Raw genomic sequence first — 25823 nt, forward strand, 5'->3', positions numbered from 1 at the left:
GGACTGTGGGCAAGCTGCCAACCAGACATGAAATTAGCAATTAGTTGCATATTCTTCTGAGTGGGTCATGTGCTCCTTGCAATCCAGGCACATCTCTTTCCATCTGGCAGGGGTGTGGCGTATTTCCAGAGGGCTTCGATGCGCAATCCGGCAGCGCAGTGCTGGGAGCCTCGGCACAGGATGCCTGACCACACTGACATACACATATTCGCGTCCGTCTTTCCCTCTCTCCACTCCTCCTGCCCTGCCTGCTCCCGTCATTCCGACCTCTGAGCATTTCTGTTCTACAGACAAGCAGGATGAGCAGGAAAGAGCCCGGGCCTCTGAGTCAGAGGATGCCAGTCCAAACCAGGGCTGTCTGATAAAATGCAGATGCCCAGTTAGAGTGTCATTCCAGGTAGACATCAATTTTTATTCTAGTAGTAGTGTGTCCCGGTGATTAATTATTTCTTGTGCATTTGATGTTTCAGTTTAATGGGCATCCTGCATATTTGTTTAATATGGCTAAATTTGGCAAACTTGGTCTAAATTTAATTTCTGTCGTGAATTTAGGCAAGCCATTTAACATTGGAGGTTCTCAGTTTCTTGACTGCCGAGACGGGGTGAGTTGCTGAGAAGGGAAAGGGATAAGCAGTAGGATTATTTCCCAATGTCTGGCGCTCTGTTCACCAATTCAATACCTATTGTTCTATTAACAGATTCTTGCTGAAAATCTCCAGCATGCCAGCCAATGTGATCCATACAAGCCAACATCAAAGATGAATAAGAGGTATTCCTCAGGAAGTAATACCTTTATAGAAGTTTATAGCATTTTACCTTTGTGGTGATCCTATGATTCAATAGTTATAATTTCTGCTTTATTCATGAGAAAAATGCAACATAGGGAATTAATCGCAAAAGTAGTAAGGGGAATGGACAGGAATGTATTTCCACGGCCAACCGTTTCTTACAATGCAGCCTCCAAAGTCTCTCAAATGACAAGGCAGAATGGACTGTGAGCACTAAACGTACTAGGCGCCTGTGACTGGTAGACTTCCATGCTTACTCTGTCATCTTTTTGCACATGTTAAGGCCTTCCTGAGTCCCAGAAGACCAAGTGGAGTTGTGGCTAAGGCGAGCTATTGTACCATGGTGAGTTGGACATCGCTGTTTTCTCGTGGGAGCCGTTTCGAGAGAGCTCTCTGTAATGACGCCGTGTCCTTCGCCTGCATACAAAATGCAAACACAAGATGTGTCATTAATGAGACAACCCAGATTTCTTATTCTTTCTCTGACCTTCCCCCTGCAATCCTCCTTCGATGGGATGCGGGCAACTTTCTGAAGGACTGAAACCCGGGGCAGAGGGGAGGATGTTTACTGAGCACATTACTTAGAACAAAAATAGCTGAAAGCTTCATGATATCTTTTTAGGTTATGTCAAAATGTCCCTGGGGTCAAAATACTGGTACCAAAAGAGTCACATGAAAATGTCATGCCCAGATGGAGAGATGGTTCATGCTTCGTCATAAACGTTTGCCTTAGAATGCAGAGTTTTCCACTCTATTTATTTTTCCAAATTCCTTTGGCCACTCCTCCCAGCAACACTAAGTTCTTTTGAAAACAAGAACCAGAATTTCCCCCTATGAAGTCTATAAAACCTGCAAAGGGTTTAGAGATATGCTGGAAAAAAATGGAATACAAAAGGCTCAATACTTAAGTAATTTTATGACTTCCTTCTTTCCTGAAGAGCAGTCAATAACGCAACTCCTTGTGTGTAATATTGTAAGTTCCCACCATCCACACTTAGATAAGTATCAGGACCTAGCTCAACTCATTTATTTTGTCTCTCCATCAATATCGTGAGTGCATAAAAATATAGTTCTTGTCAGTGCAAAGTAGATGCATTCGGCAAGAGTGGGGTGGGTCCTTCCTCCAACAAGACTACGAGAGTAGAGGGAGTTTGCCGAGTAGCTGGCTGCTGCCTGGGTGGAGGAAACCAGGGGTGGAGAGTCGCCCCTTTCTATCTTTTCCATCCCTGGGGTTCACAGACCCTGTTCTTCTGTGGGTGTCCACAGGTCCAGAGGTGCAACCCTGCAGTGGGATGTCATAGTATGTGATCATGGGCCTTGTGGGGAGACTCTGCCAGTCTGTGACAGGGATGTTCCCTCTGTGACCCCTATTCCAAGGGCGTCTCTCTTCCTTTGTCTCCTTCATCCCCTTTGGAACATCTCCCAGGACCTAGGGTTCCTCTGGAGTCTGATGGCCCACTCCACGATGACACCCCAGCCGGGCCAGCCTCCTCCCCTTGTGCCCACATCCCACCACCATGGGTACCTGCCTTGAGCTGTAATCCCTGGAACCAAGTCTCCCTATTTTACAAAATCTCAGACAACCATCCAATGCTTAAGGTCTTTTTTTTCATTTTGTAATTTTTTTTAGCTTAATTTGATTTTAAGTTCCAGGATTCATGTGCAAGACGTGCATGTTTGTCACATAGGTAAACCTGTGCCATTAAAAAGTGGGCAAAGGATATGAACAGACACTTCTCAAAAGAAGACACTTCTCAAAAGAAGACACTTCTCAAAAGAAGACACTTACGTGGCCAACAAACATATGAAAAAAAGTTCAACATCACTGATCATTAGAGAAATGCAAATCTTAAGGTTTTTAATGATGGGAAAAGTCTTGATGTGGCTCATCCAAAGTGCACTTGCTTTAGACCGAGAGACCTGCCTTGGAGATGATAGGCTCAGTAGACTGAATCTCCAGTAGAAGTGGGAGATTCTTGCTTGAGCTCTTATTATGTACTTAGCAGATGAAAAACACTTAATTGAATTTAACAACAGTCTTCTCATGTGGGCATTATGTGACAATTTTTATAAAAGGAAATTGAGGCTTAGAGTTGTTAAGTGACCACTGTCCCAGATCACACAGCATGTGAGTGACAGTGAAGAGATTTAATCGAAACCTATCTGACTCCAAAGTTCCCAACCACAGGAGCTATTTAGACGGTGATTCACTCCACTCACACAGATCCTCAGGTATACCTGGGGGACAGTGCCTGTTGTCACCACAATTGGTAATTATCCTATCTCCTGCTATAGACGTTTAATCTCCTTGGACTAGAGCAAATCCTTCTACCCACCAGATGTTATTGCTACACACTCTCAAATGGAAAGAGAACAGCTAGACTCGTTGAGAAAAAAAAAGACCAGCAGGTCCTTACAAAATCACATGTTTATAAGGAAACGACTTTTGAAAAAGGTGTGAACTCAGATAAGCAAATTTAAAGTAACCAATTAGGATGGAGAAATATTCAAAGAACCTTCTACAGTTGACATACAGGCCTTGAAAAAGAATCCTGAAATCAAAAGTATCACCCAGGAACACTGAGGAACACCAGTTTTGACCAAGTTACCCCCTTAGTGGTTCCTAATCGCCCACAGAATTGAGTCCAAATTCCCCAGCATGGAGTGGAAAGCCCATCTCAAAGTGGCTCAAATCTGCCCATCCAACCTCACACACATCATGCACTGACCTGAGGTGCCTGGACTCTATCTTCTTTAGTTTTATTTTTTGTATATTTGCTGTTTTAAATATTTAGTATTTATTAATGATAACATGAATTTCCACACGCTTTAGTGACTCTGGTTGGAAATCTCTTCCTAAACTGTGTATGATGAGCAAAGCCGCGCACGTTAAGATCCAAATGAATGCCGGCCACCTCTGTGTGCTTTAGGATTCTGTGAGTCCTGGTCTTCACTGATGAGAGTCACCTGCTGCAACCTTTGCTAAGCACCTCCTCTGTGCTGTGCATTGTACTCAACTTATCTCATTTTAATTTTATAAAATCATGTCTCCAGAACATACTATTATCCTTAATTTATAAATCTGAAATTGAGACTTAGGAGAAAAAAAGTTTAATTTTCCCATAGTTATATCATAAGTGAATTCCAAACCAAGGTTTAACTCAGGTAGCTTTGAGTCTGAATCCTAAAACCAACCAAAACAATGAATGATATTCTCAAACAAAGATGTCCTCTAATTTGGCTAAGTCTGCAGCTATAATTTTAGAATAGAAGTCTTTTTTCTAATATATGTTTAAGGTAACCAAGGGAAATTCCAGGTCCAGTTTTCCTCTTTTTCTTGCATGGGACCTTTCCTCCTAGGTTATAACGTGGCCAAATTAAAAAAAAAAAAAAAAGGAACCAGCTGGAGCTCTGGTTCCCAAGATGCGATTCCCAACCTGCAGCCCCCCCGTTTTCTGAGAACTTGCTAGACCTGCACACTTCCGGTCCTCACCACAGACCCCCAGAATCAGAACCCTGGAGTGAGGCCCAGGAATCTGTCTAAATCAGCCTTCCTAGTGAATCTCATGTGTGCTCAAGTTTAAGAATAGCTGAGCTGGAGGAGGAAGAGCAGGGTCGTCTGCAGTGTGCAGGTCAGTCACCACCTTTGCATACCTGGGAGCATCCGAGACCACGGTTCCCAAACCAGGCTGCACGTTAGAACTGCCTGGGCAGCGTGGGAATCCATCCACCTGGCATTGGGATTAAAGGGAGCCACTTGGCACGGGGAGTTTCATTGATTCTGCTGTTGGGGATCCTCTGATTGGAAAGAAGCAGCAGCACGTCCGTCATTACCGGGAACTGCAGAGCAGCCTTCAGTAATCGGAGATAATCCAGTAGCTTAAGCAGATTCAGATTTGTGTGTGTGTGTGTGTGAGGGCAGCCTACAATTCTTCTGGAGGACATCCCTGACTCCAGGGCCAGGCTGACCTCTAACCAGTCTGTGGGCTCCTAGACAGACCTCTCCGTCTCTCAGACTTGCACTGTAGTTTGCCAAGTGAGATAGCAAAACTATGTTAGTGCAAAGTGAACTTTTCAAGGTTTAATGTTTTAAAATCTGAACTGTGCCTAGGACATATAACAATTTGTTGAACGATTGGTGGATTTAACCCAGTTGATGTGCCAGGCAGGTATTGGTCTTGGTCCCAATGGCATCCCATAAAGTGATTAAACAAGAAATCCTGGGAATTTTTGTCCATAGACTGGTATGGTTTATAAATTCTTAGGAAGAAAACTGGTTGGCAATAATAATAGCTATGTATTGAGTGGCAATATGTGCTAAAGACTTGGTATAATTTATCTCAATTTTTTTAACAACCCTACTAAGCATAGAGAAATTAATTTGCCAAAGTTGCAAAGCCAGTAAGAGACAATAATGTGTATTTGTATCTGCCCAACGTTTTTTTCCCTCTTAGTCTACTAATGTTTAGGGACTTATCTCTCCTACTCCTCTAGGGCTTCTGATTCAAATTGCACCCCATCACCATCCCAACCGCATGGGTGAGCACATGATCAAGGATTGGCCAATCATGGGTCCCTTCTGGCCATGCTGATTGGCTCAGAGATGGGCAAATGACCTTGATCCAGCCAATCAGATGCCTTCCCTGGGATTTTATATAGGGCCACTGACAAAGGTACTTTCTCTCTTTCTTCTGGAGTTCTCGAGCTGAGATTAAACAAATCCGCATCTGTCTGCAACCCAACCCTCCTCTCAATGCCTACCATTAGCTCATCTACATCTGCCTCAAGGGAGAATAAAATCACAGGGAAACAAAAGAGAGGAAAGGAAGAAGCCTTGTACTCCCTTTTTCCAAAATTGCCAGGCCAGCTCCATTCCTGGCCTTCTCCGTTCCATAGGATTCATTCCCTTTTTCCACAAAGCTAGCCTGAGTTGGATTTCTGTCACTTCCAAACAGTGTACTGGCTAGATCATGGAACTCGGATTTCAACCTCTGTCTTTCCCTCTGACTCAGCTCATAAGCACAGCTCTGTGATGAGAAGAGGAGGTACACATCAGTGCCATTGTTGCTGGTGGGGTTTCTCCCTCATGTCTCCAATTTCAGACCCAGGCCTCACCAAGGCACACTCAGGCATTGCCCGGTAGGTGACAATCTGACCTGAATCTTCAGTCCTATTGGGCCTTGTGCAGGAAGGACGATGGCTTGCCTGCCATTTGACCTGGCAGACAGATATTCACAGGGATTGCTGTCCACTTGTTAGATGAGTATGCCTCAACCCTGTCTTATGATCTCACCTCAGCTCAAAAATCTTCCAAGATTTTCCATTACTTATAAAAACGTGGCCAGGCATGGTTGCTCATGACTGTAATCCCAGCACTTTGGGAGGCCGAGGTGGGCAGATCACTTGAGGTCAGTAGTTCAAGATCAGCTTGGCAACATGGGAAACCCCATCTCTACTAAAAACACAAAAATTAGCAGGGCGTGGTGTCTCATGCCTGTAATTCCAGCTACTCGGGAGGCTGAGGTGAGAGAATCGCTTGAACCCGGGAGGTGGAGGTTGCAGTGAGCCGAGATCACAACACTGCACCACAGCCTGGGTGACAGGGCAAGACTCCATCTCAAAAAAAAAAAAAAAAAGTATACAAAGTTATAATTTTCCCTCCTGTCATTAAACAGAAGTCTTTTTTCGTATTCATCAAAGACTAAAAGGATTTGCTCCTGAGAATTACTGTACCTGACCAAACACACACACGCATGCACACACATGTAACTTAATAACAGTAAAATCAGATTGAAGTGAATATCCACGGCAGCCTTAAATTAGGAAAAACTAACACTGCGGCATCCTGAAGTCTGTCTGTGAACAGGGAGAGGTAAGAGACGAGAAGGAAAAGACCTTTGCTGTTTACTAACCATTTTCTGAATACGAGTCAAAATTGTAATATGAAAACTCCCTCCTACTGAGGTTTCCCCCCAGAGCAGGTAACGTATGTGCATCTCTGCTGCTTCTCACACTGAAGCCGAGGTCAAGCAGTGCCTCCCAGACTGTTGTGTGCACCTACATCATCTGGGCAGATGTTGAAATGTAGGTTTCTGATAAAACACACCTGAGAGCGAGCCCAGGAATCTGCCTTCCTGAAGAAGCATGGTGGGAGACTTGGATGCATGCAGCCCTCTGAATATCTGTAAAGGTCCAGGGTTCCAGTGATTGTCTTGATTCCTGGTCCTCTATTGAGGCTGCATTTTGTGTTCTGTTCTTTTCATTCCATGCAATGGTGGGTTGTTTCAGGTTAACCCAAGACATTTCTCTTCCTTTACTTTTATTTCCCTGTCTAACACTTTGCACATTATATTAATTAAAGAATTTTTTTTTTTTTTGAGACGGAGTTTTGCTCTGTCACCAGGCTGGAGTGCAGTGGCGCGATCTCGACTCACTGCAATCTCCGCCTCCCGGGTTCAAGTGATTCTCCTGCCCCAGCCTCCCGAATAGCTGGGACTACAGGGGCCTGCCACCATGCCTGGCTAATTTTTGTATTTTTAGTAGAGACGGGGTTTCACCATGTTGGCCAGGATGGTCTCAATCTCTTGACCTCGTGTTCCGCCTCCCGTGGCCTCCCAAAGTGCTGGGATTACAGGCGTCAGCCACCGTGCCCGGCCACTTCTAGATTTTATATTTCCCCAACCTCATCCCTAATTTTTATTTTGAAAAAAAAGAAAATGCTACTACTGAACAAGCTAATAAGTCATAGTTGGGCTAAATTACTTCCCACACGGGATTTACTAATCCATCTGGAAGGTTTGGACACAGAAATAGAGACCCCTTCAGGATTCTGTTACGTAGGACGAGGTGTGTACGACTTTGCTTTCCATTGGCATCAACAGGTGCTTATTTGAATGATGAAGAAGCCGCCCTCCTGGTTATTACTGAGAATGGTGGTTAATTCTGGAAGAACAGGAAACAATTGACAGAGAGAAGCAACCTCCTAAAATCAGGTCCTATGGCGTAGTTCTGTCATCACTCGTATCAGATCTATGTCTTAGTTTATTGTCATTAGATAACCACAAGAGATTCACAGTTATCCCTCCTTAATATTAGGAAACAAACTTGTTATAACCTACTGTCAGGGCTTTCTTGATTGTTAGCCTAGTTGACCTACATTTCCCTACTTCAAATCTTGGCACTGTTTTTATCAAAGTCTATATGTCAAGTGGCAAACAGTCTTTGCAAATGCAAAGTATGCAGCTTTAGGAGCCAAAGTTTTCTGTAGATTTCTAGTTACTTCTCTAGGGTGTTTGTCTAAAATACGTTCAGAAAAAAAATTATTTCTGAGTTAGGAAGCAGCATTTCTGATCCTGACTAGATGGTACTTCCTTGAGGTCTGGCTACCGCCTGGACTCTTTCTTGTTTCCTGGGTATTCCCAGCATTTAGCACAGTGCCCAATGCTTACTGGAAAGGGGTTTCCATCCAGACCCCAAGAGAGGGTTCCTGGATCTTGCTCAAGAAAGAATATGAGGTGAATCCATAGAGTAAAGTGAAAGCAGGTTTATTAAGAGAGTAAAGGAGGCCGGTCGCAGTGGCTCACACCTGTAATCCCAACACTTTTGGAGGCTGAGGTGGGCAGATTGCTTGAGTTAAAGACCAGCCTGGCCAACATGATGAAACCCTGTCTCTACTAAAAATACAAAAATTAGCTGGGTATAGTGGCGGGTACCTGTAATCCCTGCTACTCGGGAGGCTGAGGCAGGAGAATTGCTTGAACCCAGGAGGTGGAGGTTGCAGCGAGCCGAGATCGCTCCACTGCTCTCTAGTCTGGGCGACAAGAGTGAGACTCTGTCTCAAAAAAAATAAAAAATAAATTTAAAAAGAAGTAAAGGAATAAAGAATGACTACTCCATAGGCAGAGCAGCAGCATGGGCCATTCAGCTGCTTATATTTATTGTGACTTCTTGGTTATATGCTGAACGAGGGGTGGATTATTCAAGAGTTTTCTGGGAAAGGGGTGGCCAATTTCCGGAACTGAGGGTTTCTCCCGTTTTTAGACCATATAACAGTAACTTTGTGGTGTTGCCATGGCATTTGTAAGTTGTCGTGGTGCTGGTGGGAGTGTCTTGTAGCATGCTAATGTATTCTAATTAGTGGAAAATGAGCAGTGAAGAAGACCAGAGGTAACTTTTGTGGCCGTCTTGGTTTTGGTGGGTTTTAGCTTCTTTACCACAACTTGTTTTTCCAGTAAGGTCTTCATGACCTGTCTCTCGTGCCGACCTCCTATCTCATCCTGTGACTTAGAACGCCTAACCTCCTGGGAAAGCAGCCCAGTAGGTCTCGCCTTGTTTTACCTAGCCCCTATTCAAGATGGAGTCCCTCTGGTTCAAACACCTCTGACACAACAAGCAGCTGATATAACTATGTAGTTATTGAATAAGTCCCAAATAGTTCCATATTATTAATATGAACATAATAATAGGAATAAATCCTAAACTGTTCCTCTACTTAGCAAGAACAAAAGAGAAAGTCCTACTCTCTTTCAAAGAGAAGATAAACAGTCAACATAAAGCAGAAAACGTGGAACATTTTCACAGTTCTCAACCAAAACAATAGAAGCTGGGAGATGATAGAAATGTACCTTCAAGGCCCTGAAGGAAACTGATCCCTAACCTGGAATTCTATGCTCAGCCCAACTATTAATTAAGAATGCGATTAGAATAAACATATATTTAGACATGCAAGCTCTCAGTAGTTACCCCCAAAGAATCTTTCCTTGGTAAGTTCTGAAGGGTGTAGTTCTCCAAAAGAAGGATGCATGGATCAAAAACAGAGTTCCAACACCACATGGGAGTAGGGAATCTCCAGAGGCCGGTGATGGAGACGGAAGGTTGACAGGAGCCAGGTGCTGACCATGTCCAGCATATTCTGGGGCAGGTGGGAAGGTTCCAGGGGCGTCCTTCACAGCCACCACACAGATGAGACGCATGAACCAGATGACTTGATGGATCTGCAACAAAGAAAGGGAGATGTGGACAAGTGACAGAAAGTTTCGGTTAAACTATGAGGTCCGAATACTGCCTGGACTCCGTCTGGTTTCCTGGGTATTCCCAGTGTTTAGCACAACTGCTAACACAAGCAGTTAATATGACTACATATTTATTGAATAAGTCCTAAATAGTTTCATAGTGTTAATATGAACATAATAATAGGAATAAATCATAATTTGTTCCTATACTTACTAGGAACAAAGAGAAAACTATAAATATAGTCAAGAAATCAAGAAGAAGATAACAATGACAGGGATCATAATAATAAAATGCTCGGGTAGTGTTTCTGTAGCCACAACAACAGAACACATCCTATTGACGCAACCAACAGCCAAGCAGGAGGAAGGAGGAAGGTTCGGGAGCTTTTGTGTGGTTGAACACTGGGGTTCAAGAGAGCTAATGCTCATTTTCCAAGCTGGCTAGCTCACAGATTCTGCCTAAATCTGAAAAAATAAAAAAGCAGGAATACAAGTATTTTAATTAGAAAGAATGGAAGCAAATACACAAAAGAATGCCAGAAAAACCTGGAAATTGCCTGCTCTGAGATATAAAGGGAGAATGTTGAGACACTGCTGTTTTCCTAATAAACTTTGTAGAAATATTTGCATTTGGAACCATGAGCAGGTTATACAGATATATATCAATCAACATCAGGAAACTAACAGAACATTGATGCCGTATGGACAGCTCTGAAAATGAGGCACAGTCATATCAGTCACACCGGTTCCCCATCCGCAGTTTTGCTTTCTGTAGTTTCAGTTACCCGAGGCCAACTGAGAGCTCAAAGCATTCAAGGAAAAATTGCAGAAATAAGCAGTTCATAAGTTTGAAATTGCACCGCGTTCTGAGTTGCTCTGTCCTGCCCGGGATGTGAACCATCCCTTTATCCAGTGCATCCACACTGTCTACACCACCTGCCTGTTATTCCCTTAGGAGCCACTTCAGTTATCAGATCGACTGTCGTGATATCACAGTGCTTGTCTTCAAGTCACCCTATTTTACGTAATAATGGCCCAAAGTGCAAGAGTGACGACACCAGCATACTGTTGTAATTGTGCTGTTGTTGGTAGCGACTGTTGCGGGTCTCTTACTGTGCTTAATTTATTGAATTATCATACATAGCTATGTGCAGTATAGAAAAAACGTTCTATTTAGTGGTCAGTATGATTTGTGATGTCGGGCATGTGCTGAGGGTCTAGGAGTGAATCTCTCTTGGATAAGGGGGCACTGAAGTCATGCACTGTGGGGCCCTTGCCCCCTGCCCCTGTTGCAAGTCCTGGGCACACCCCTCGAAAATACTGAATGTTTTTTTCCCTCTCTCATCATCAATCTCCTAAGAAACAAAAAGTATTTTCCTTATAAAAGAAAACTTATTTTCTAGAATGAAGAGTGTTGTCAGACTCCTAAAAAAGGTTAATAAGAAGGCTGAGAATGTTCGCCATACGCAGGTATGCCAGGCATATGCACATTTTGTAGCTAAGCTGTATTGCAATAAAAAGTTTATGCAAAAAACACTTAGAGGATACGTTATCCTGGTATGAACTATTAGCACTTTCTGTTACAAGACAAAATTCTCCCTGAGTCATGAACAACTGAAAAGACTGAATTATTTCAGGGACCACCCTGATTCATACTTGAAGCTCAGGCATAGATACAAATAACCTCAAAAAATACGTTTATACTAAATGGTTTCTCTATTAGATTTATCTGTTCCTTCAAGTTGCCTGTCCACAATAAGGCATCTGTGTAAATCTGAAGTTACTCTGCAAATACTGCACCCTGCTGAGAGTGAGTATTCACGAGGTGTGGGAGAACAGGCTCCCAGCTTGAGGTCTGTGTCCTATTTAATCACCCTGCTTCAGATGTGATTAAAAAGAAATCCAAGTGTAGTTGCTGCTGCGCTCAGCCAAGAAGAAAGGCTCAAGGAAGAAGTCCTTAGAAAACATACTGGTGAAATTATTTGCACGAATGCAGCCGTGTGGTGCCGTTTCCATTGTAATGTGGTGGTCAACCCTTGAAATTAAAACCTGCCTTTGGTGTTCACCACACATGTACACACATGCACACACACGCACACACAGGTGCATGCATGCATGCCATGCAGACACATGCACACACATACACACACCTGAATGTGCGCGCACACACACACACACATACCCATGTGTGCCCACCACACACATACCACGTGTGCCCACCACACAGACACATGCATGCATGCCATGCAGACACATGCACACACATACACACACCTGAATGTGCACACACACACACGCACACACATACCCATGTGTGCCCACCACACACATACCACGTGTGCCCACCACACACAGACACATGCATGCATGCCATGCAGACACATGCACACACATACACACACCTGAATGCGCTCACACACAGACATGCACACACGTGTGCCCACCACACACAGATACATGCACACACTCAAGCTCACATGCACACCTCACCCTCACACACATACATGTGTGAACATGCATGCACACACGCACCAAGTATCCACTGAGGAAACCTGCGCAATACCAGATCTGGAAAGAGAAGTGTCACTCACAACCAATATCAGAATCGTGATCCTCGGTGCACATGAGTCCAGGAGGAACCAGGCCTGACAAGTTACCGTGGGATTCACACTGGATCTTCATAAAAACTGTCTCCAGAATGAAACTAAGCCAAGGCATCCGAGTCATCCATCTTCTGTATCCTCTCTGATTATTTTGTTTGATGCAACTTACCACTTTATGTGATAATTTCTGTGGATGCCTACACATATTTTTATGTAAGTCAAATTTTATTATACATTGTACATTTCTACAATTGTAGTACCCCAAATCAATGCACTGAAACCACAGCTTGTACTTGAAGTAAATGAAAGAGCAGTGTGACAGAGAAATGGCACCTTTTTAAGGTTTTCTAATATAGTTTTTCTAAATTTTACAAACTAACCTTTTTCCATTTTCTGTTTTATCCAAACCCATCCTGCCCCTAAATTAATTATGCCATTTTACACACATACACACACACACACTTAGATTTCTTTTCCTTCTCGAATTAATGACTATGACTTTTTGAATCCTCCCCTCCGCTCCCCACGGGACCCTTGCCCCCCCACTCGCACACAGGTCCTCGGTATCTTTGGTCCTCTCCTCTGCTCATGCGTCTTCCCTTTTATCCGGCAGCATAATTTGTTTTCTTATTGTTAATTTTATTAATTTATAATATTAGGAAAAAGCACAAAACTAACACAAATAAGAAACTTACAAAGTTATTAATAATTTTAAAATCCCAGAAAACGAATAGAAATAGAAGTTGAAATTTGTGACTTGCTACATGCTAGGCACTGCGCTATGGGTTTTGTTAAAGCTAACTTTAGTTCAGCTTTGCATTAGTCTTTCAAGGTGGGGAAGATGACCCATGTTCTACAAAGGAAAAGCTGCTATGTAATTATCAGTCTACTGCCCTGATGCTTCCTTTTCTAGAAACTGTTGTAAAGAGTACAACTATATCCCATTGCCCTCTCTCCTCACCCTTCATTCACTCCTGGGTCCCCACCATTCTACCGAATGGACCTTCACTGTCTATGTACGAATCCTCAGTTCAACAACCTTCTCTTTAGGTACCATCCCCGCCTCCTCCTATTTTGAATGGAACCCCCTTTCACCCTCTTGAAAGCCTCCATTCCTTCTTCTCTTCTCCACTTTCTTTTGGTTTTCCCTTTTCTCTGATCTTTCCTCTCCCTCCCAACTTGAGTCTTCTGTCTGCTCCCTAAAAGCATGCATTTGCCAAGGTACTTTCTTTCTCTTCTCTTTTTCAATCATTTCTGAACATTCTCAATAACTCCAACTGAGAATCATCTACACTGCGGGCCCTAATGGCTCTCCTGAAATTCAGACCCTATTCTTATCTGCCTGCAAGATTTGGCCAAATGGATGTGGTATAGGCACATCAAATTTCACATGTGCGAAGCTTCCCTTCCAGTTGGTTTTAACAATGCATTGCCTGATGTGGTCAATAACATCACCAACTACCAAGCAGCCAAGGTAGAAATCTCCAAGCGATCACGTGTATTTCCTCTTTTGCCAAATAGCCCAGTCACAATGCATCCTGTGGTACTGTTCGTCGGTTCATTCTGCCATCCCTATTCCACTGTCCTTATTCTAATTCGAGCCTTCAGCACGTCCTCAAACTCCCCCAAATCAGCTCTGAACCTCATTTTCCCAGCTAAGTTAACTGTTGCACCACCAGCAAAGGTCTCTTAATCTCATTCCCCTTTTTGAAAACTTCCTATGTGTCACCTTGATTTCCAGAATAAGATTAAACTGTCCTAATTAGTCATTCAAGATTCCCTTCACTCAGCTCAAAGTCCAGATTTTTACCCATTTTTTTGTATAATAACTCCTGCCTTATTTTCTGACCCTATTGTGTAGTTAAAATAGGCTGGCCATTGTTTTAGTATCTTATTAGTTTTTCTTGCCTAGAGTATACTCAATTGGGTATAGATGGGGTTGTGAGAAATTTCATCACAAATAATGATTTAACTCTGATGCTAAACAATTTGCAGGTATCTATCTGTCTATCTATCTATATATAGAGAGAGAGAGAGAAGAGAGAGACAATCACCTAATCACAACCATTCAGCAAAAACAGATGTATGATTTTTTTTTCTTACTAATACACACAAAAATAACACTGGTAGATTTTCTAGGTGAAAGAAAAAAATTCAATACATCATTTTTGGTCTTTATGCTTCTTTTGTTGTGCTTTTTGATAAATTTTACAGATGCCTATTTATTTTGAAATGGATGATCAATAATCACCACGACCACCCATTTTCATTTCTCTCTCTTTACAAACAAATGCAGTCCTTTGTTGGGGATGAGTGGGCACCATTCTAGCCACTTGTTATTAGAGTCATCAAGCACGCTCTCCTAGGACAGTTTAAAAATACATGCAAAACATCAGTAAGGTTATGGAATAAAGTCTATCCTCATCAACCTGTTCTAATGTCACCATTCACCTCCTGGGGGATACCTTGTAAGAGCCAACAGACCTCATGACCCCCTTAGGGTCAAGGGTTCAATATCTAAGTTACCTGAAGTTCAACAAAAATTGCTTCCCTAAAATAGGGACATTTATCTGAATCAAAACCACGTATGAGAACAAGTATAGGTGTAGCATATAGGTAGAAAGTATCTATGTGTTTTGCAAGACTTTTCTCTTCATTAAGAACACAGCAAAGGCTGCTTGTTCAGATGCTTCTCTGTGTCTCTGTGTTGTCAGAAGTAAGGATGTTCCCTTTCTCCAGATCTTACGGAGAAAGCTCTGCTTCAGGGAGAAGGGCAAGACGAGGTTGGAGAGTGACCTTCTTGCTTCTGCTGTTTTCTCCAATGCCAAGGTGCCATATTTGGGGTAGCCTGTCCTGAACGCATCACTGCCTGACTCCCTCTGACCCTTGGTGTTGGCATTAGGCTGCATTGCATGTAAGTTATGCAGAGCAGTTGGCCTAACTGAGATTTGATCAGTGTAATGTTGATCTTGTGGAGATGACCAAGGCGTGGAGGCCATCCCATACACAAGCACTTGGGAAATGGTGAAGACCCTGCCACAGGAAGTGGAACGCAGGCAGTGCCGACAGTGACTCTTTGCTGAGGGTGGGGAGGAAGGACCAACGCAAAGTGTGCGACTGCAATGGTCCAGCAACTGAAGCAGAGTCATCAAGGCCCAGGCAGAGCCAGGCCACCAGGAGGCAAGGCAGAGCCCGGTATGGCATCCCTGGAGCAGCATCAGAGTGGGCCTGGCACCAGGGGATCGTGCATTCCCACTGGCCACAGGTGCTTTCTGTTGCAATTACCTCTGACTGGTATGTGCTGAGTCTACAGGTGAGCTCTGAGTCTACGGGTGAGCTGAGTGTATAGGTGAGCTCTGAGTCTACAAGTGAGCTCTGAGACTACAGGTGAACTGTGAGTCTACAGGTGAGCTGTGAGTCTACAGGTGAGCTTTGAGTCTATAGCTGAGCTCTGAGTCTACAGGTGAACGCTGAGTCTACAGGTGAGCTCTGAGTCTATAGGTGAGTTCTGAGTCTATAGGTGAGCTGTGAGTCTACAGGTGAGCTCTGAGTCTATAGGTGAGCTGTGAGTCTACAGGTGAGCTCTGACTCTACAGGTGAGCTGTGAGTCTATAGGTGAGCTCTGAGTCTCTAATTTTAATCTACTCTGCAAAAGACACTGGCTGTGAGCACAGGACACCAAATAGGTGGTTGTAGCGTGGCTATTCTTCAGTAAGCTTTGCTTGCTGCTTTCTTGGCTCACATTTTTTCCAAAGTAGGGTAAATATTAAATAATAATACAATATAATATTATAATGTAATATATAATATATATTTAATAATATAATAATTAAAGCCTTTGCTTTAAACCTCTTTCCTTTAACATTCTGGGCACCTGATGGCTATGTATGAATAAATCTAAATGGTGACGGTGTCTACACAAAAACGTTCACACAGAAGAGGAGATAAGATCACGGGGAGATGAAAACAAGACTTGCTTCGATAAACGGCACTCCAGATACGGTTTGGCACTGTTAGATGACTCGGCTCCCCAGCCCCATCCAGACAGCTGCACGGGCTCCAGGGGCAGTGAGCTCCGCTTTCCTCTGCAACTCGCTTCACCACAGCAGCGATGTTTTCAGGAAAGACTTGCAGAGAGATCTCTAGCTTTCATTTTCCAACAAGAATTTATTTCCAGTTCCAACCTCAAAGTTTCCAAGTGAGGCTTTTATTAAGAATAATGGTATGTTGCCAGAAAAGGTAACCCTTGAATTATGAGGGAAATTTAAGAAAGGGGAATATGATTTTTCTTCCGTCTACTATTTATCCATCCAATACTTCTCTACATTGTGGAAGAAGTCACATCTCCACCACAGACAGAAGGATTGCTCTGGGAAGAGCCCTGATCTAACTGTAATGGCTTTCTTTTCTTTTCTTTTCTTTCTTTCCTTTTCCTTTCTTTTTTCTTTTCTTTTTTCTTTTCTTTTCTTTTCTTTCTCTCTCTCTCTTTCTTTCTTTCTTCTTTTTTTCTTTTTCTTTTTTTTCCCCGAGTTTCACTCTTGTTGTCCAGGCTGGAGTACAATGGCATGATCTTGGCTCACCGCAACCTCCACCTCCCAGGTTCAAACAATTCTCCTGCCTCAGCCTCCTGAGTAGCTGGGATTATAGGCATGCACCACCACATCCAGCTAATTTTTATATTTTTCATAGAGATGGGGTTTCACCATTTTGGCCAGGCTGGTCTCGAACCCCCAACCTCAAGTGATCTGCCTGCCTCAGCCTCCCAAAGTGCTGGGATTACAGGCATGAGCCACCATGCCCAGACTTTTTTCTTCTTTTTTGAGACGGAGTTTAGCTCTGTCACTCAGGCTGGAGTGCAGTTGTGTGATCTCGGCTCACTGCAAGCTCCGCCTCCCGGGTGCAAGGGATTCTCCTGCCTCAGCCTCCCGAGTAGCTGGGATTATAGGCATGTACCACCACACCCAGCTAATTTTGTATTTTTGGTGGAGGTGGGGTTTCACCATGTTGGCCAGGCTGGTCTCAAACCCCTGACCTCAAGTGATCTGCCTGCCTCGGCCTCCCAAAGTGCTGGGGCTACAGGCATGAGCCACCGTGCTGGGATTACAGGCATGATCCACTGTGCCCAGACTTTTTTTCTTTTTTTTATTTTTATTTTTTGAGACGGAGTGTCACTCTGTCACCCAGGCTGGAGTGCAGTGGCACGATCTCGGCTCACTGCAAGCTCTGCCTCCCGGGTGCAAAGGATTCTCCTGCCTCAGCCTCCCAAGTAGCTGGGATTACAGTCATGCACTACCAAACCCAGCTAATTTTTGTATTTTTGGGAGAGATGTGGTTTCACCATGTTGGCCAGGCTGGTCTTGAACTCCTGACCTCAGATGATCCATCTGCCTCAGTCTCCCAGAGTGCTGGGATTACAGGCGTGAGCCACAGCATCTGGCCAATGTGATGGCTTTTTCTTAAGACTATTGGTCATTCCTTTTTTTTTTTTTTTCCTGCAGACCTTATCCTGATGCAATGCTCCGTCCTAAAATGCTCTCTCCCATACCTATGCAGCAAATGTTACGTTTTGATTATTTCCCTTTGCAGTGAATATTGCCAGATCCTCAGAGATCATCTGCATGTTTGGCGGTGTGAGCAGAGGTTGCCACCACTGTTCTTTTTGCCCTAACTGGTCTGAGTCAGCTGATAGGAATTCTGATTCTATGCTCTTTTGCCAAGATGGGAGGCTGGTTTGGAAGACTTTTGAATCTATACATCCCAGAATATTTGTTCCTTATTTATGTATATCAGTCATTTTATTTCCTACTAAGAATTATTTGTATCATTCAGAGTTGCCAAGCACAGAACATAACTGTGAAATCCCAAGGTTTCTGGAAATTTTTCAGATAGGAAAGGGGGACAAAATGAACCAGGCAGCCAAATTTCACTCTTTGCTCTTTGAAAAGCAAGAATGTTTCTGCCCTCTTTGCTTCTTTTTCCTCTCTTGCAGCCCTTTCTTTTATCTCTAACCTGTTGATGTTTCATAGAGCATGATTTTTCTCTGATAAGCATACACATGACCAGGGCACTGGTTGAAAGAGTAAGGTCTTAACAAACTGAGTCCTCCAATGCAGCACAGAAAGTTATCACAAACACATACACACACACACGTGCACATACACACATATACACATGTGTGTTTATGTGTATATATGTGTTTGTGTGTGTGTGTATAAGAGAGAAAAGGAGAGTGAGAGGTGAAGAACATGATTTAGCTGGAGTTGAATGTTCCTCTGGCAAAAGCAGAACTTAGTGAAGACTCTTTCTCCCCTATGCTTATTCAACTCTGGATTTCACTTAAACTGAAGAAATCATCATTAACTTAGTTTTTTATTCTCCACACACTGGCAAAGTCCTTAGTAAGTATCAGACACTGCCCAAGACCCAAGAGCTGCACCGCTGAATAAGCGAGGTCTCGAATCTGGTAGAACTTCCATTAGAGGGGAGAAAGATGAACAGCACACACAAATAAAACCTTTCATAGCAGAAAGGGAGAGGCAGTGTGATGAAAACACCACAGAGTGATGGGACGATGAAGATTCCAAAGGCGACGTTAGATTGTGTGGCTAGGAGGGGCCTCTCTGAGGAAGCCGCAGATAAGCCGAGATGTGGCTGACATGAGGAAACCAGCCATGTGCAAAAATGGAATGAAGTCATTTAAGGAAGAGCAAACACCTGCAACTGCCCTGAAACAGGAACAAGCTAGAGTTGTTTAAGATACATCAAGAAGCCCTGTGTGAATGGGGTAGGGTGGATGCTAAGCTAGCCGGCAGGTGGTTGTGAGGGGGCCCCTTTAGGTCAGGGTAGGTAGAATTCCTTGAGAGGATACGGGAAGAGAGTGAAACCATTGGATTAAGGTTTTCCATAGCCCACCCCAGCTGCTGTATGGAGAACACAGAACAGAGAAGAAAGGCCGTGTGGAAAGCCAGTGCGGTGGTGCAAGCATGATGCTGTGATGGAAAGAACGACGGAGGGAGGTAGCAGGATGTGAGCTGGGTTTTGGAAGCTCCCAACTTAGGGTCTTTCACTTCAGTAACTGTAGACATTGATACATTTACTGGAATGAGAAAGCAGAGGGGAAATAGAATTCTGTTTGGGATACGTCAAGTGTAAGACGCCCATCAATATCTGGATCAATACCCCAAGTAGGCAATTGGATGAAAGTGTTTGCAGGCAGGTCAGGAGTAGAGAGAGAAATTTGAGAGTCATGAAATTCTAGAGTATTTAAAGCCTTAGAATCAGAATCAAAAATGGTAAGTGGAGAAAAGCAGGGATTCCAGATCCAAGTCCTGGGTGCACCAGCATTGACAGTGGGGGCAGGAGGTTGGTGTCGAGAGCCGAACAGAGCTCGGTAACACTGTGAGCTGTCAAGAATGTCCACTCGTCTAGCTCACCAGCCAGCTTTATTCATGTCATTGTCCTTCTGCCAATCCTAACATCAATGAGATGTAATGGCGATGATAAATATGGATGTATTCATGTCTCTTTTGTGCAGAAAGCAGAGATTGTTGCAGCATAATATTTTTAAAAAGGAGTAGGTACCAAACATCTTATCACATTTCTCTCTAAACTATTTTTTTTCTGCCTGGTGGAGAGTAGGCTTTTGTTTGTCGGTTTGTTTTGTTTTTCGGGAAGGTATTGCAGGCACCTAATTAGAGGAGAGGGTGATACGTTTACAAAGTATTAATGGAGCTGTCTTTTCCCGCCTTACCGTGAACAGCACTTTTTCTTGTACTTAAGTTTAAAATGTCTTTCTAGGAATAGAACAATTGCAAACACTGCAAAGTGGGAGTAGGAGGGAGGGGATGGTGAGGAGGGGGAGGCTGCCTGGACTCCAGGGAGTAAACACTGCAAAATGGGAGTGGGAGGGAGGGGATGGTGAGGAGGGGAGGCTGTCTGGACCCCAGGGAGGTGTCATGGACCCTGTACCATTTAATCCATCCCTCTCTCATTTCCTATTTAAAATACTAAGAATGAGTAAAACATACAGGAGAAATTTAGAGAAAAGAGAGTGGAAAACTTTAATTTTTAGAGTTGTCGATGAAAACATGTCTTCTTTTCTAAGGGACAAGAAAGAAATCAATCCTGGTTCATTGAGCTGGAATTTAAACAGAGCCTCAGACTACATGGATTGTTCTAGATAGCATAGCCTGTTAACTTCATTCCAAAATGATCATTTGGTTAAAAACACTTATGAAAACAATTTTTGGTGGCCTTGGCCTCAGGACTGATTGGCTCACTCCAGAAAATCCAGCAGGTTAAACATGTAAATCAGCCTTGGGGAGGTGTTAGGAAGCAAAATCTCCAAGCCTGGTACCTATGTGGATGGCGGTTTATGGGTTTAGGACATGCTTTGAGATGAATGTGTTGGATTCTTAGACCCAACTCTTTTGATCGCTGATTTTTTGATGGAGAATATTGCGTCTTCCTAGCTAGCTTGATAAGTGTGGGGATGTCATGTCTCCTTAGCAATCTGAGTTATATGGAATAATCTAGAACAATTTAAAATGCTGCCTCATGTTTCCTGTAAGCAAACTTTATTCTTCAATAATAAGTACAGGTGGTTTTTGCCGGTTGATTAATTCCTTGGTCTTTACTTGGGGTAAGTACTGAGGGAGGAGGATTGTGTAGGTGGGATTGGGCCATGGTGTGAGTGCGGATGTTCTGAGGGCAGGAGAGTATCTCTGATTTGGAGCCTTTGCCAGTTTCCATAATGGAAGACTCCAGCCATGGCCAATTTCAGGCTCTCGATATCCTGTGTTCCATGTAAAAGCTTCATGGGTCAGAAATGTCAACATTCAGCCTTCGAAAGCCAGTAGGACACAGGGCAGAGGTAGCTGGTAGGGGCCAGAACTGGGTAGATGGGAGTCATCATCAAAGAAATGATGACCCGACCTCACATGCCTAGTAGGTCAAGAACATTTCATTTAACAAAATCTAATGGTGCCTCGTTTTCTTTCAAAAGCAGCATTTGCATAATAACTGGTGCGCTCATGAATGCCCATTGGAAGACTGGGGAGAAAATTTAAACCCACAGGAAAAAGCATGTTTAGATGTGAAAGAAAGGCTAGTTTTGTTTTTTTTTTTCTTTAAAGCCAGTTGAGTATAAAAGCGGTTGATAACTCCTAGAGTAATTATTTGTAGTCCTTGCATTTAGAGATGGGCCGCCGCTGTGCCCTTTCTCTAGCCGGAGATAATTACAACACAGTCTCGCTATTCCTCCCTTCAGAAAATGATTGTAATAAAATATCAAACCTGGAGGAAGCTCAGAGTCTTCAGAGATTTTCCATAACCTGTGCCTTCAGGACACAAAAACCTACATGGCCAGACAACCAGAAACAGGACTTATTTTGAAAGATTTTTCAAAGATTCACCCACTCTGTCCAGTTTTAAATGTAAAACCACATTCATAGGCAGGAAATCCTTTCCTGTATCTAACCGTGGTGTCTCATTTTTTGTGTGTTTAATTAATTCCCTTTGTCTCTTTTCTAAATGAGGGAATTATCCTCCCATCCCTAAGTATAATTAAAGATACTGAGAAACCCTATTACTTCAGATCCCACTAATTCACAAATTGTGATAATTCCAACAAGGCCTGGACTGCAAAAATAATTAGATAAGCAAATAAATGGGGTAAACAAGCCTGTAGGTCACCTTAGAGGCCTTCACTCTATACCTGCCTTCCAGTGAAGAGCTGCCTGGACCCTTTGCTGGGGAAGTGCTGTCTGGACAGACTCACCCCTTTACCAGCTCTTCTGCCATCGAAGAGAAAGGCTGTTTAGAGACCTCTGGAGATCCCTCTTTGGGAAATCTCTTTAGGATCTTTATCCCTCCACTGCCTGTAGGAGTCTGGGTCCTCACCCTGGCTGGGCCTTCCTCTGTAGCCTTGCTTCTGCCTGGAGGAAGGCCAAAAAATCCCAGAAAGTCACTTTGTAAACAGGAGCTCCTTCCCTCCATTCATGAAAGCAAATACCTGAGGGGCTTTACTGTGGGGGAGCTGGGGTGGGGACCTGGAGGCACTGCTGTGGGCAGTCAGTTGCATTTGTGTTCCAAAATCCAGGCCTTTGTGATCCTGCGAGGACTTCTGTCTTTGTTACTGTTCAGCTGTATTTTGTCAGGTTCCTTCGTTCATTGAATCATTCTTCATTGACTGCCCACTCTGGTGCCGGACCCCAAGGATATATTACATAGACAAACTATATACAGTCCTTTTAATTTCATTTAAATTAATTTTTAACAATTAAATAGTGCTCACTACTTGTGGGCACCGTGGCAAGCACATTAACAGTAATGACTCGTTTAATTTATGCTCCTCAGTGAACTCACAGAGTCGTGGAGCAAACAGCTTACAACACAGAAGATTCAGGGCGACATCCCTGAGGGAGTCAGGTGCAGCCCGGGAACCTGGCGGGGCCGCTCCCGCATGAGTCTGTCCGGGAACATGGCGGGGCCACTCCCGCATGAGTCTGTCCGGGAACATGGCGGGGCCACTCCCGCATGAGTCTGTCCGGGAATCTGGCGGGGCCGCTCCCGCATGAGTCCTAAAGGATAATAAGGAGATTTCAGGTGAATAACTAGGGCCATTTGCAAAGCAAAATGGAAAGTCGGTGAGGCTGGAGACCTGATGTGTCCTGTGAAAGGAAAATACCTTGGGCCCCTTCACTAAGCTAAAAAGAAAACTCAAGCTGGGAACTGCTCAGGGCAAACATGCCTCCCGTTCTATTCATAGTCATCCTTCTACTCACTGAGATAGATGCATATCTGATGGCTTCCTTTGCAAAGGCTTATCAGAAACTCAAAAGAATGCAACCTTTTGTCTCTCACCTACCTGTGACCTGGAAGTCCCCTCCCTGCTTCGAGTTGTCCCTGACTTTCTGGATGGAACCAGTGTACTTCCTACATATATTGATTGATGTCTCATGTCTCCCTGAAGTGTCTAATACTAAGCTCTGCCCCGACCACCTTGGGCACATGTCGTCTGGAGCTCCTGAGGCTGTGCAAGGGTACACATCCTCAACCTTTGCAAAATAAGCTTTCTAAAGTAACTGAGACCTGTCTCAAATTTTCAGGGTTCACAGTACCCATGAAGGAAACAGAGACAGTTGTCTAGGACTCCAAATGCTCATTTTGGTTTGGTTAGCTGGATGGAAAAGAGAGAAGGCAGAAGCAGCAAGGGTGCAGCCAACCAGCTCTTAAACAAATCCAGGTGAGGAGAGATGGCAAGCTGAGAGGTTAAATGACATCAAGTGATATAAGATGGAGGTGGGAGGCCAGGTGCAGTGGCTCACGCCTGTAATCCCAGCACTTTGGGAGGCCGAGGGATCACCTGAGGTCAGGAGTTCGAGACCAGCCTGGCCAACATGGTGAAACCCCATTTCTACTAAAAATATAAAAGTTAGCCAGGCATGGTGGCACGTGTCTGTAATCCCAGCTACTGGGGAGGCCAAGGCAGGACAATCGCTTGAATCCGGGAGGCAGAGGTTGCAGTGAGCCGAGATGGCACCATTGCACTCCAACCTGGGCAACAAGAGTGAAACTTCATCTCAAAAAAAAGAAAGAAAGAAAGAAAGAAAGAAAGAAAGAAAAAGATGGAGACTGGAGACAGGGGGCTGGAGTCCAGAGAGCCCAGGAGAGGGAGGTCAAAAGTCAGATGGGGGCAGGAACTTAGGGAGGACCTGACTGTGGGGGCCTGTGCTGGTTTCTGTGATGACTTGGACTCTGGATAGAAATCGTTGTGGGTTTGCGCAGGGCTGCGTGATCTGCTTTTCATTCACATTTTTTATCGTCCTGCCTGCTATTGTGAGAGGATACTGAGGGGGCAAGGCAGAATCAAGGACACAGCCAGGAGGCAGTCACTGCTCTCTAGGTGGGAGATGACAGGGCCTGGCCTAGGGCAGGAGTGGTGAAGGGGTGAGGGTGGTGGCCACGTGCTACACAGTCCCAATTAGTGTCAGTGGGGTTGGCTGGCAGACTTTATGTGGGATATGAGTGGTTTGACCTGAGAAACCGGAAGGTCTGGCTTCCACCCACGTAGGTGGTCGCTGCAGGAGATGCGGGCTTGTCAATTTCCAGAGTCGCCTGTGGTTGCAGCTGCCTGGTGTCACCTGCTGTGTGATTCACTCCCCTTCCCCCTTCCCTGTAGGCTGGATCTGTGAGTTCTTCTCACCAACAGAATACGGCAAAAGTAACAGGACTAAATGCTTATGCATACATGACTTATGCTTATGCATAAGACTGTAGCTCATCCTGTTGGAAAATTCACTCCTGCCAGCTTTGAAGAAGCAACTTCCCATGCTGTGAGCAGCCATTATGGAAAACAGTATGGAGGTTCCTCAAAAAACTTAAAGTAGAACTACCATATGACTGACCAGTCTATCTACTGGGTATATACCCAAAGGAACTGGAATCAACATGTCACAGAAATAACTGCACTCACATGTGCCATTATTCACATCAGCCAAGACATGGAATCAACCTAAGTGTCCAGCAAAGGATGAAAGTAAAGAAAATGTGGTGCATAGACACAAAGGAATATTATTCAGCCCTGAAAAGGAAGGAAATGCTGTCATTTGTGACAACATGAACAAACCTAGAGGACATTATGCTAATTGACATATGCTATGTGAATTAAAAATTATGCTAAGTGAAATAAGCCAGGCCCAGAATGGTAAATACCACTCAATCTCACTGGTATGTGGAATCTAAAAGTTGAACTCATAGAAGCAGAGAATACAGAGGCTGGTGCGGGTACAGGGAAAATTGGAGAGATGTTGGTCAAAGGGTACAATGTTTCAGCTAGACAGGAGAAATAAGTTAAAGATCTATTGTGCATTATGGTAACTATAGTTAATAACAATATTTTGTATACTCGAAAATTTCTGTTAAAAGAAAAACTTTAGCCAAATTAAATTTAACCCAGTTTAGTTGAGCAAAGAACAATTCACAAATTGGGCAGCCTCCCAAGACAGAGGAGGCTCAAAGACTCCAGTGCAGCCATGGGGTGGAAGATTTATGGAGAGAAAACAGAAAGGAAGTGAGGTACACAAACAGCTGCATTGGTTACAGTGTGGCATTTGCCTCAGTTGCACATGGTTTGAACAGTTGGCCCCCTTTGCTTGGCAAAAGCTCAGTGATTGGCACAAGAGTAGGCTACAGTCTGTTTACATCTCCATTTAGGTTTTAGTTCACTACGTACAGAGAAACCTTTAGGCCAAACTTAAAATATGGAAGGAGGCAGCTTTAGGCTAAACTTGATTTAACATTGCTAAGAGGGTGGATTTTAGGCATTCTCACCACACATTATATGAGGTAATGCACATGTTAATAGCTTGACTTAGTTATCACTCAGTGTACACATATGTGAAAACATCACATAATACACC

Source organism: Pan paniscus, chromosome 8 (assembly GCF_029289425.2).
Source record: "Pan paniscus chromosome 8, NHGRI_mPanPan1-v2.0_pri, whole genome shotgun sequence".
NCBI lineage: Eukaryota > Metazoa > Chordata > Mammalia > Primates > Hominidae > Pan > Pan paniscus.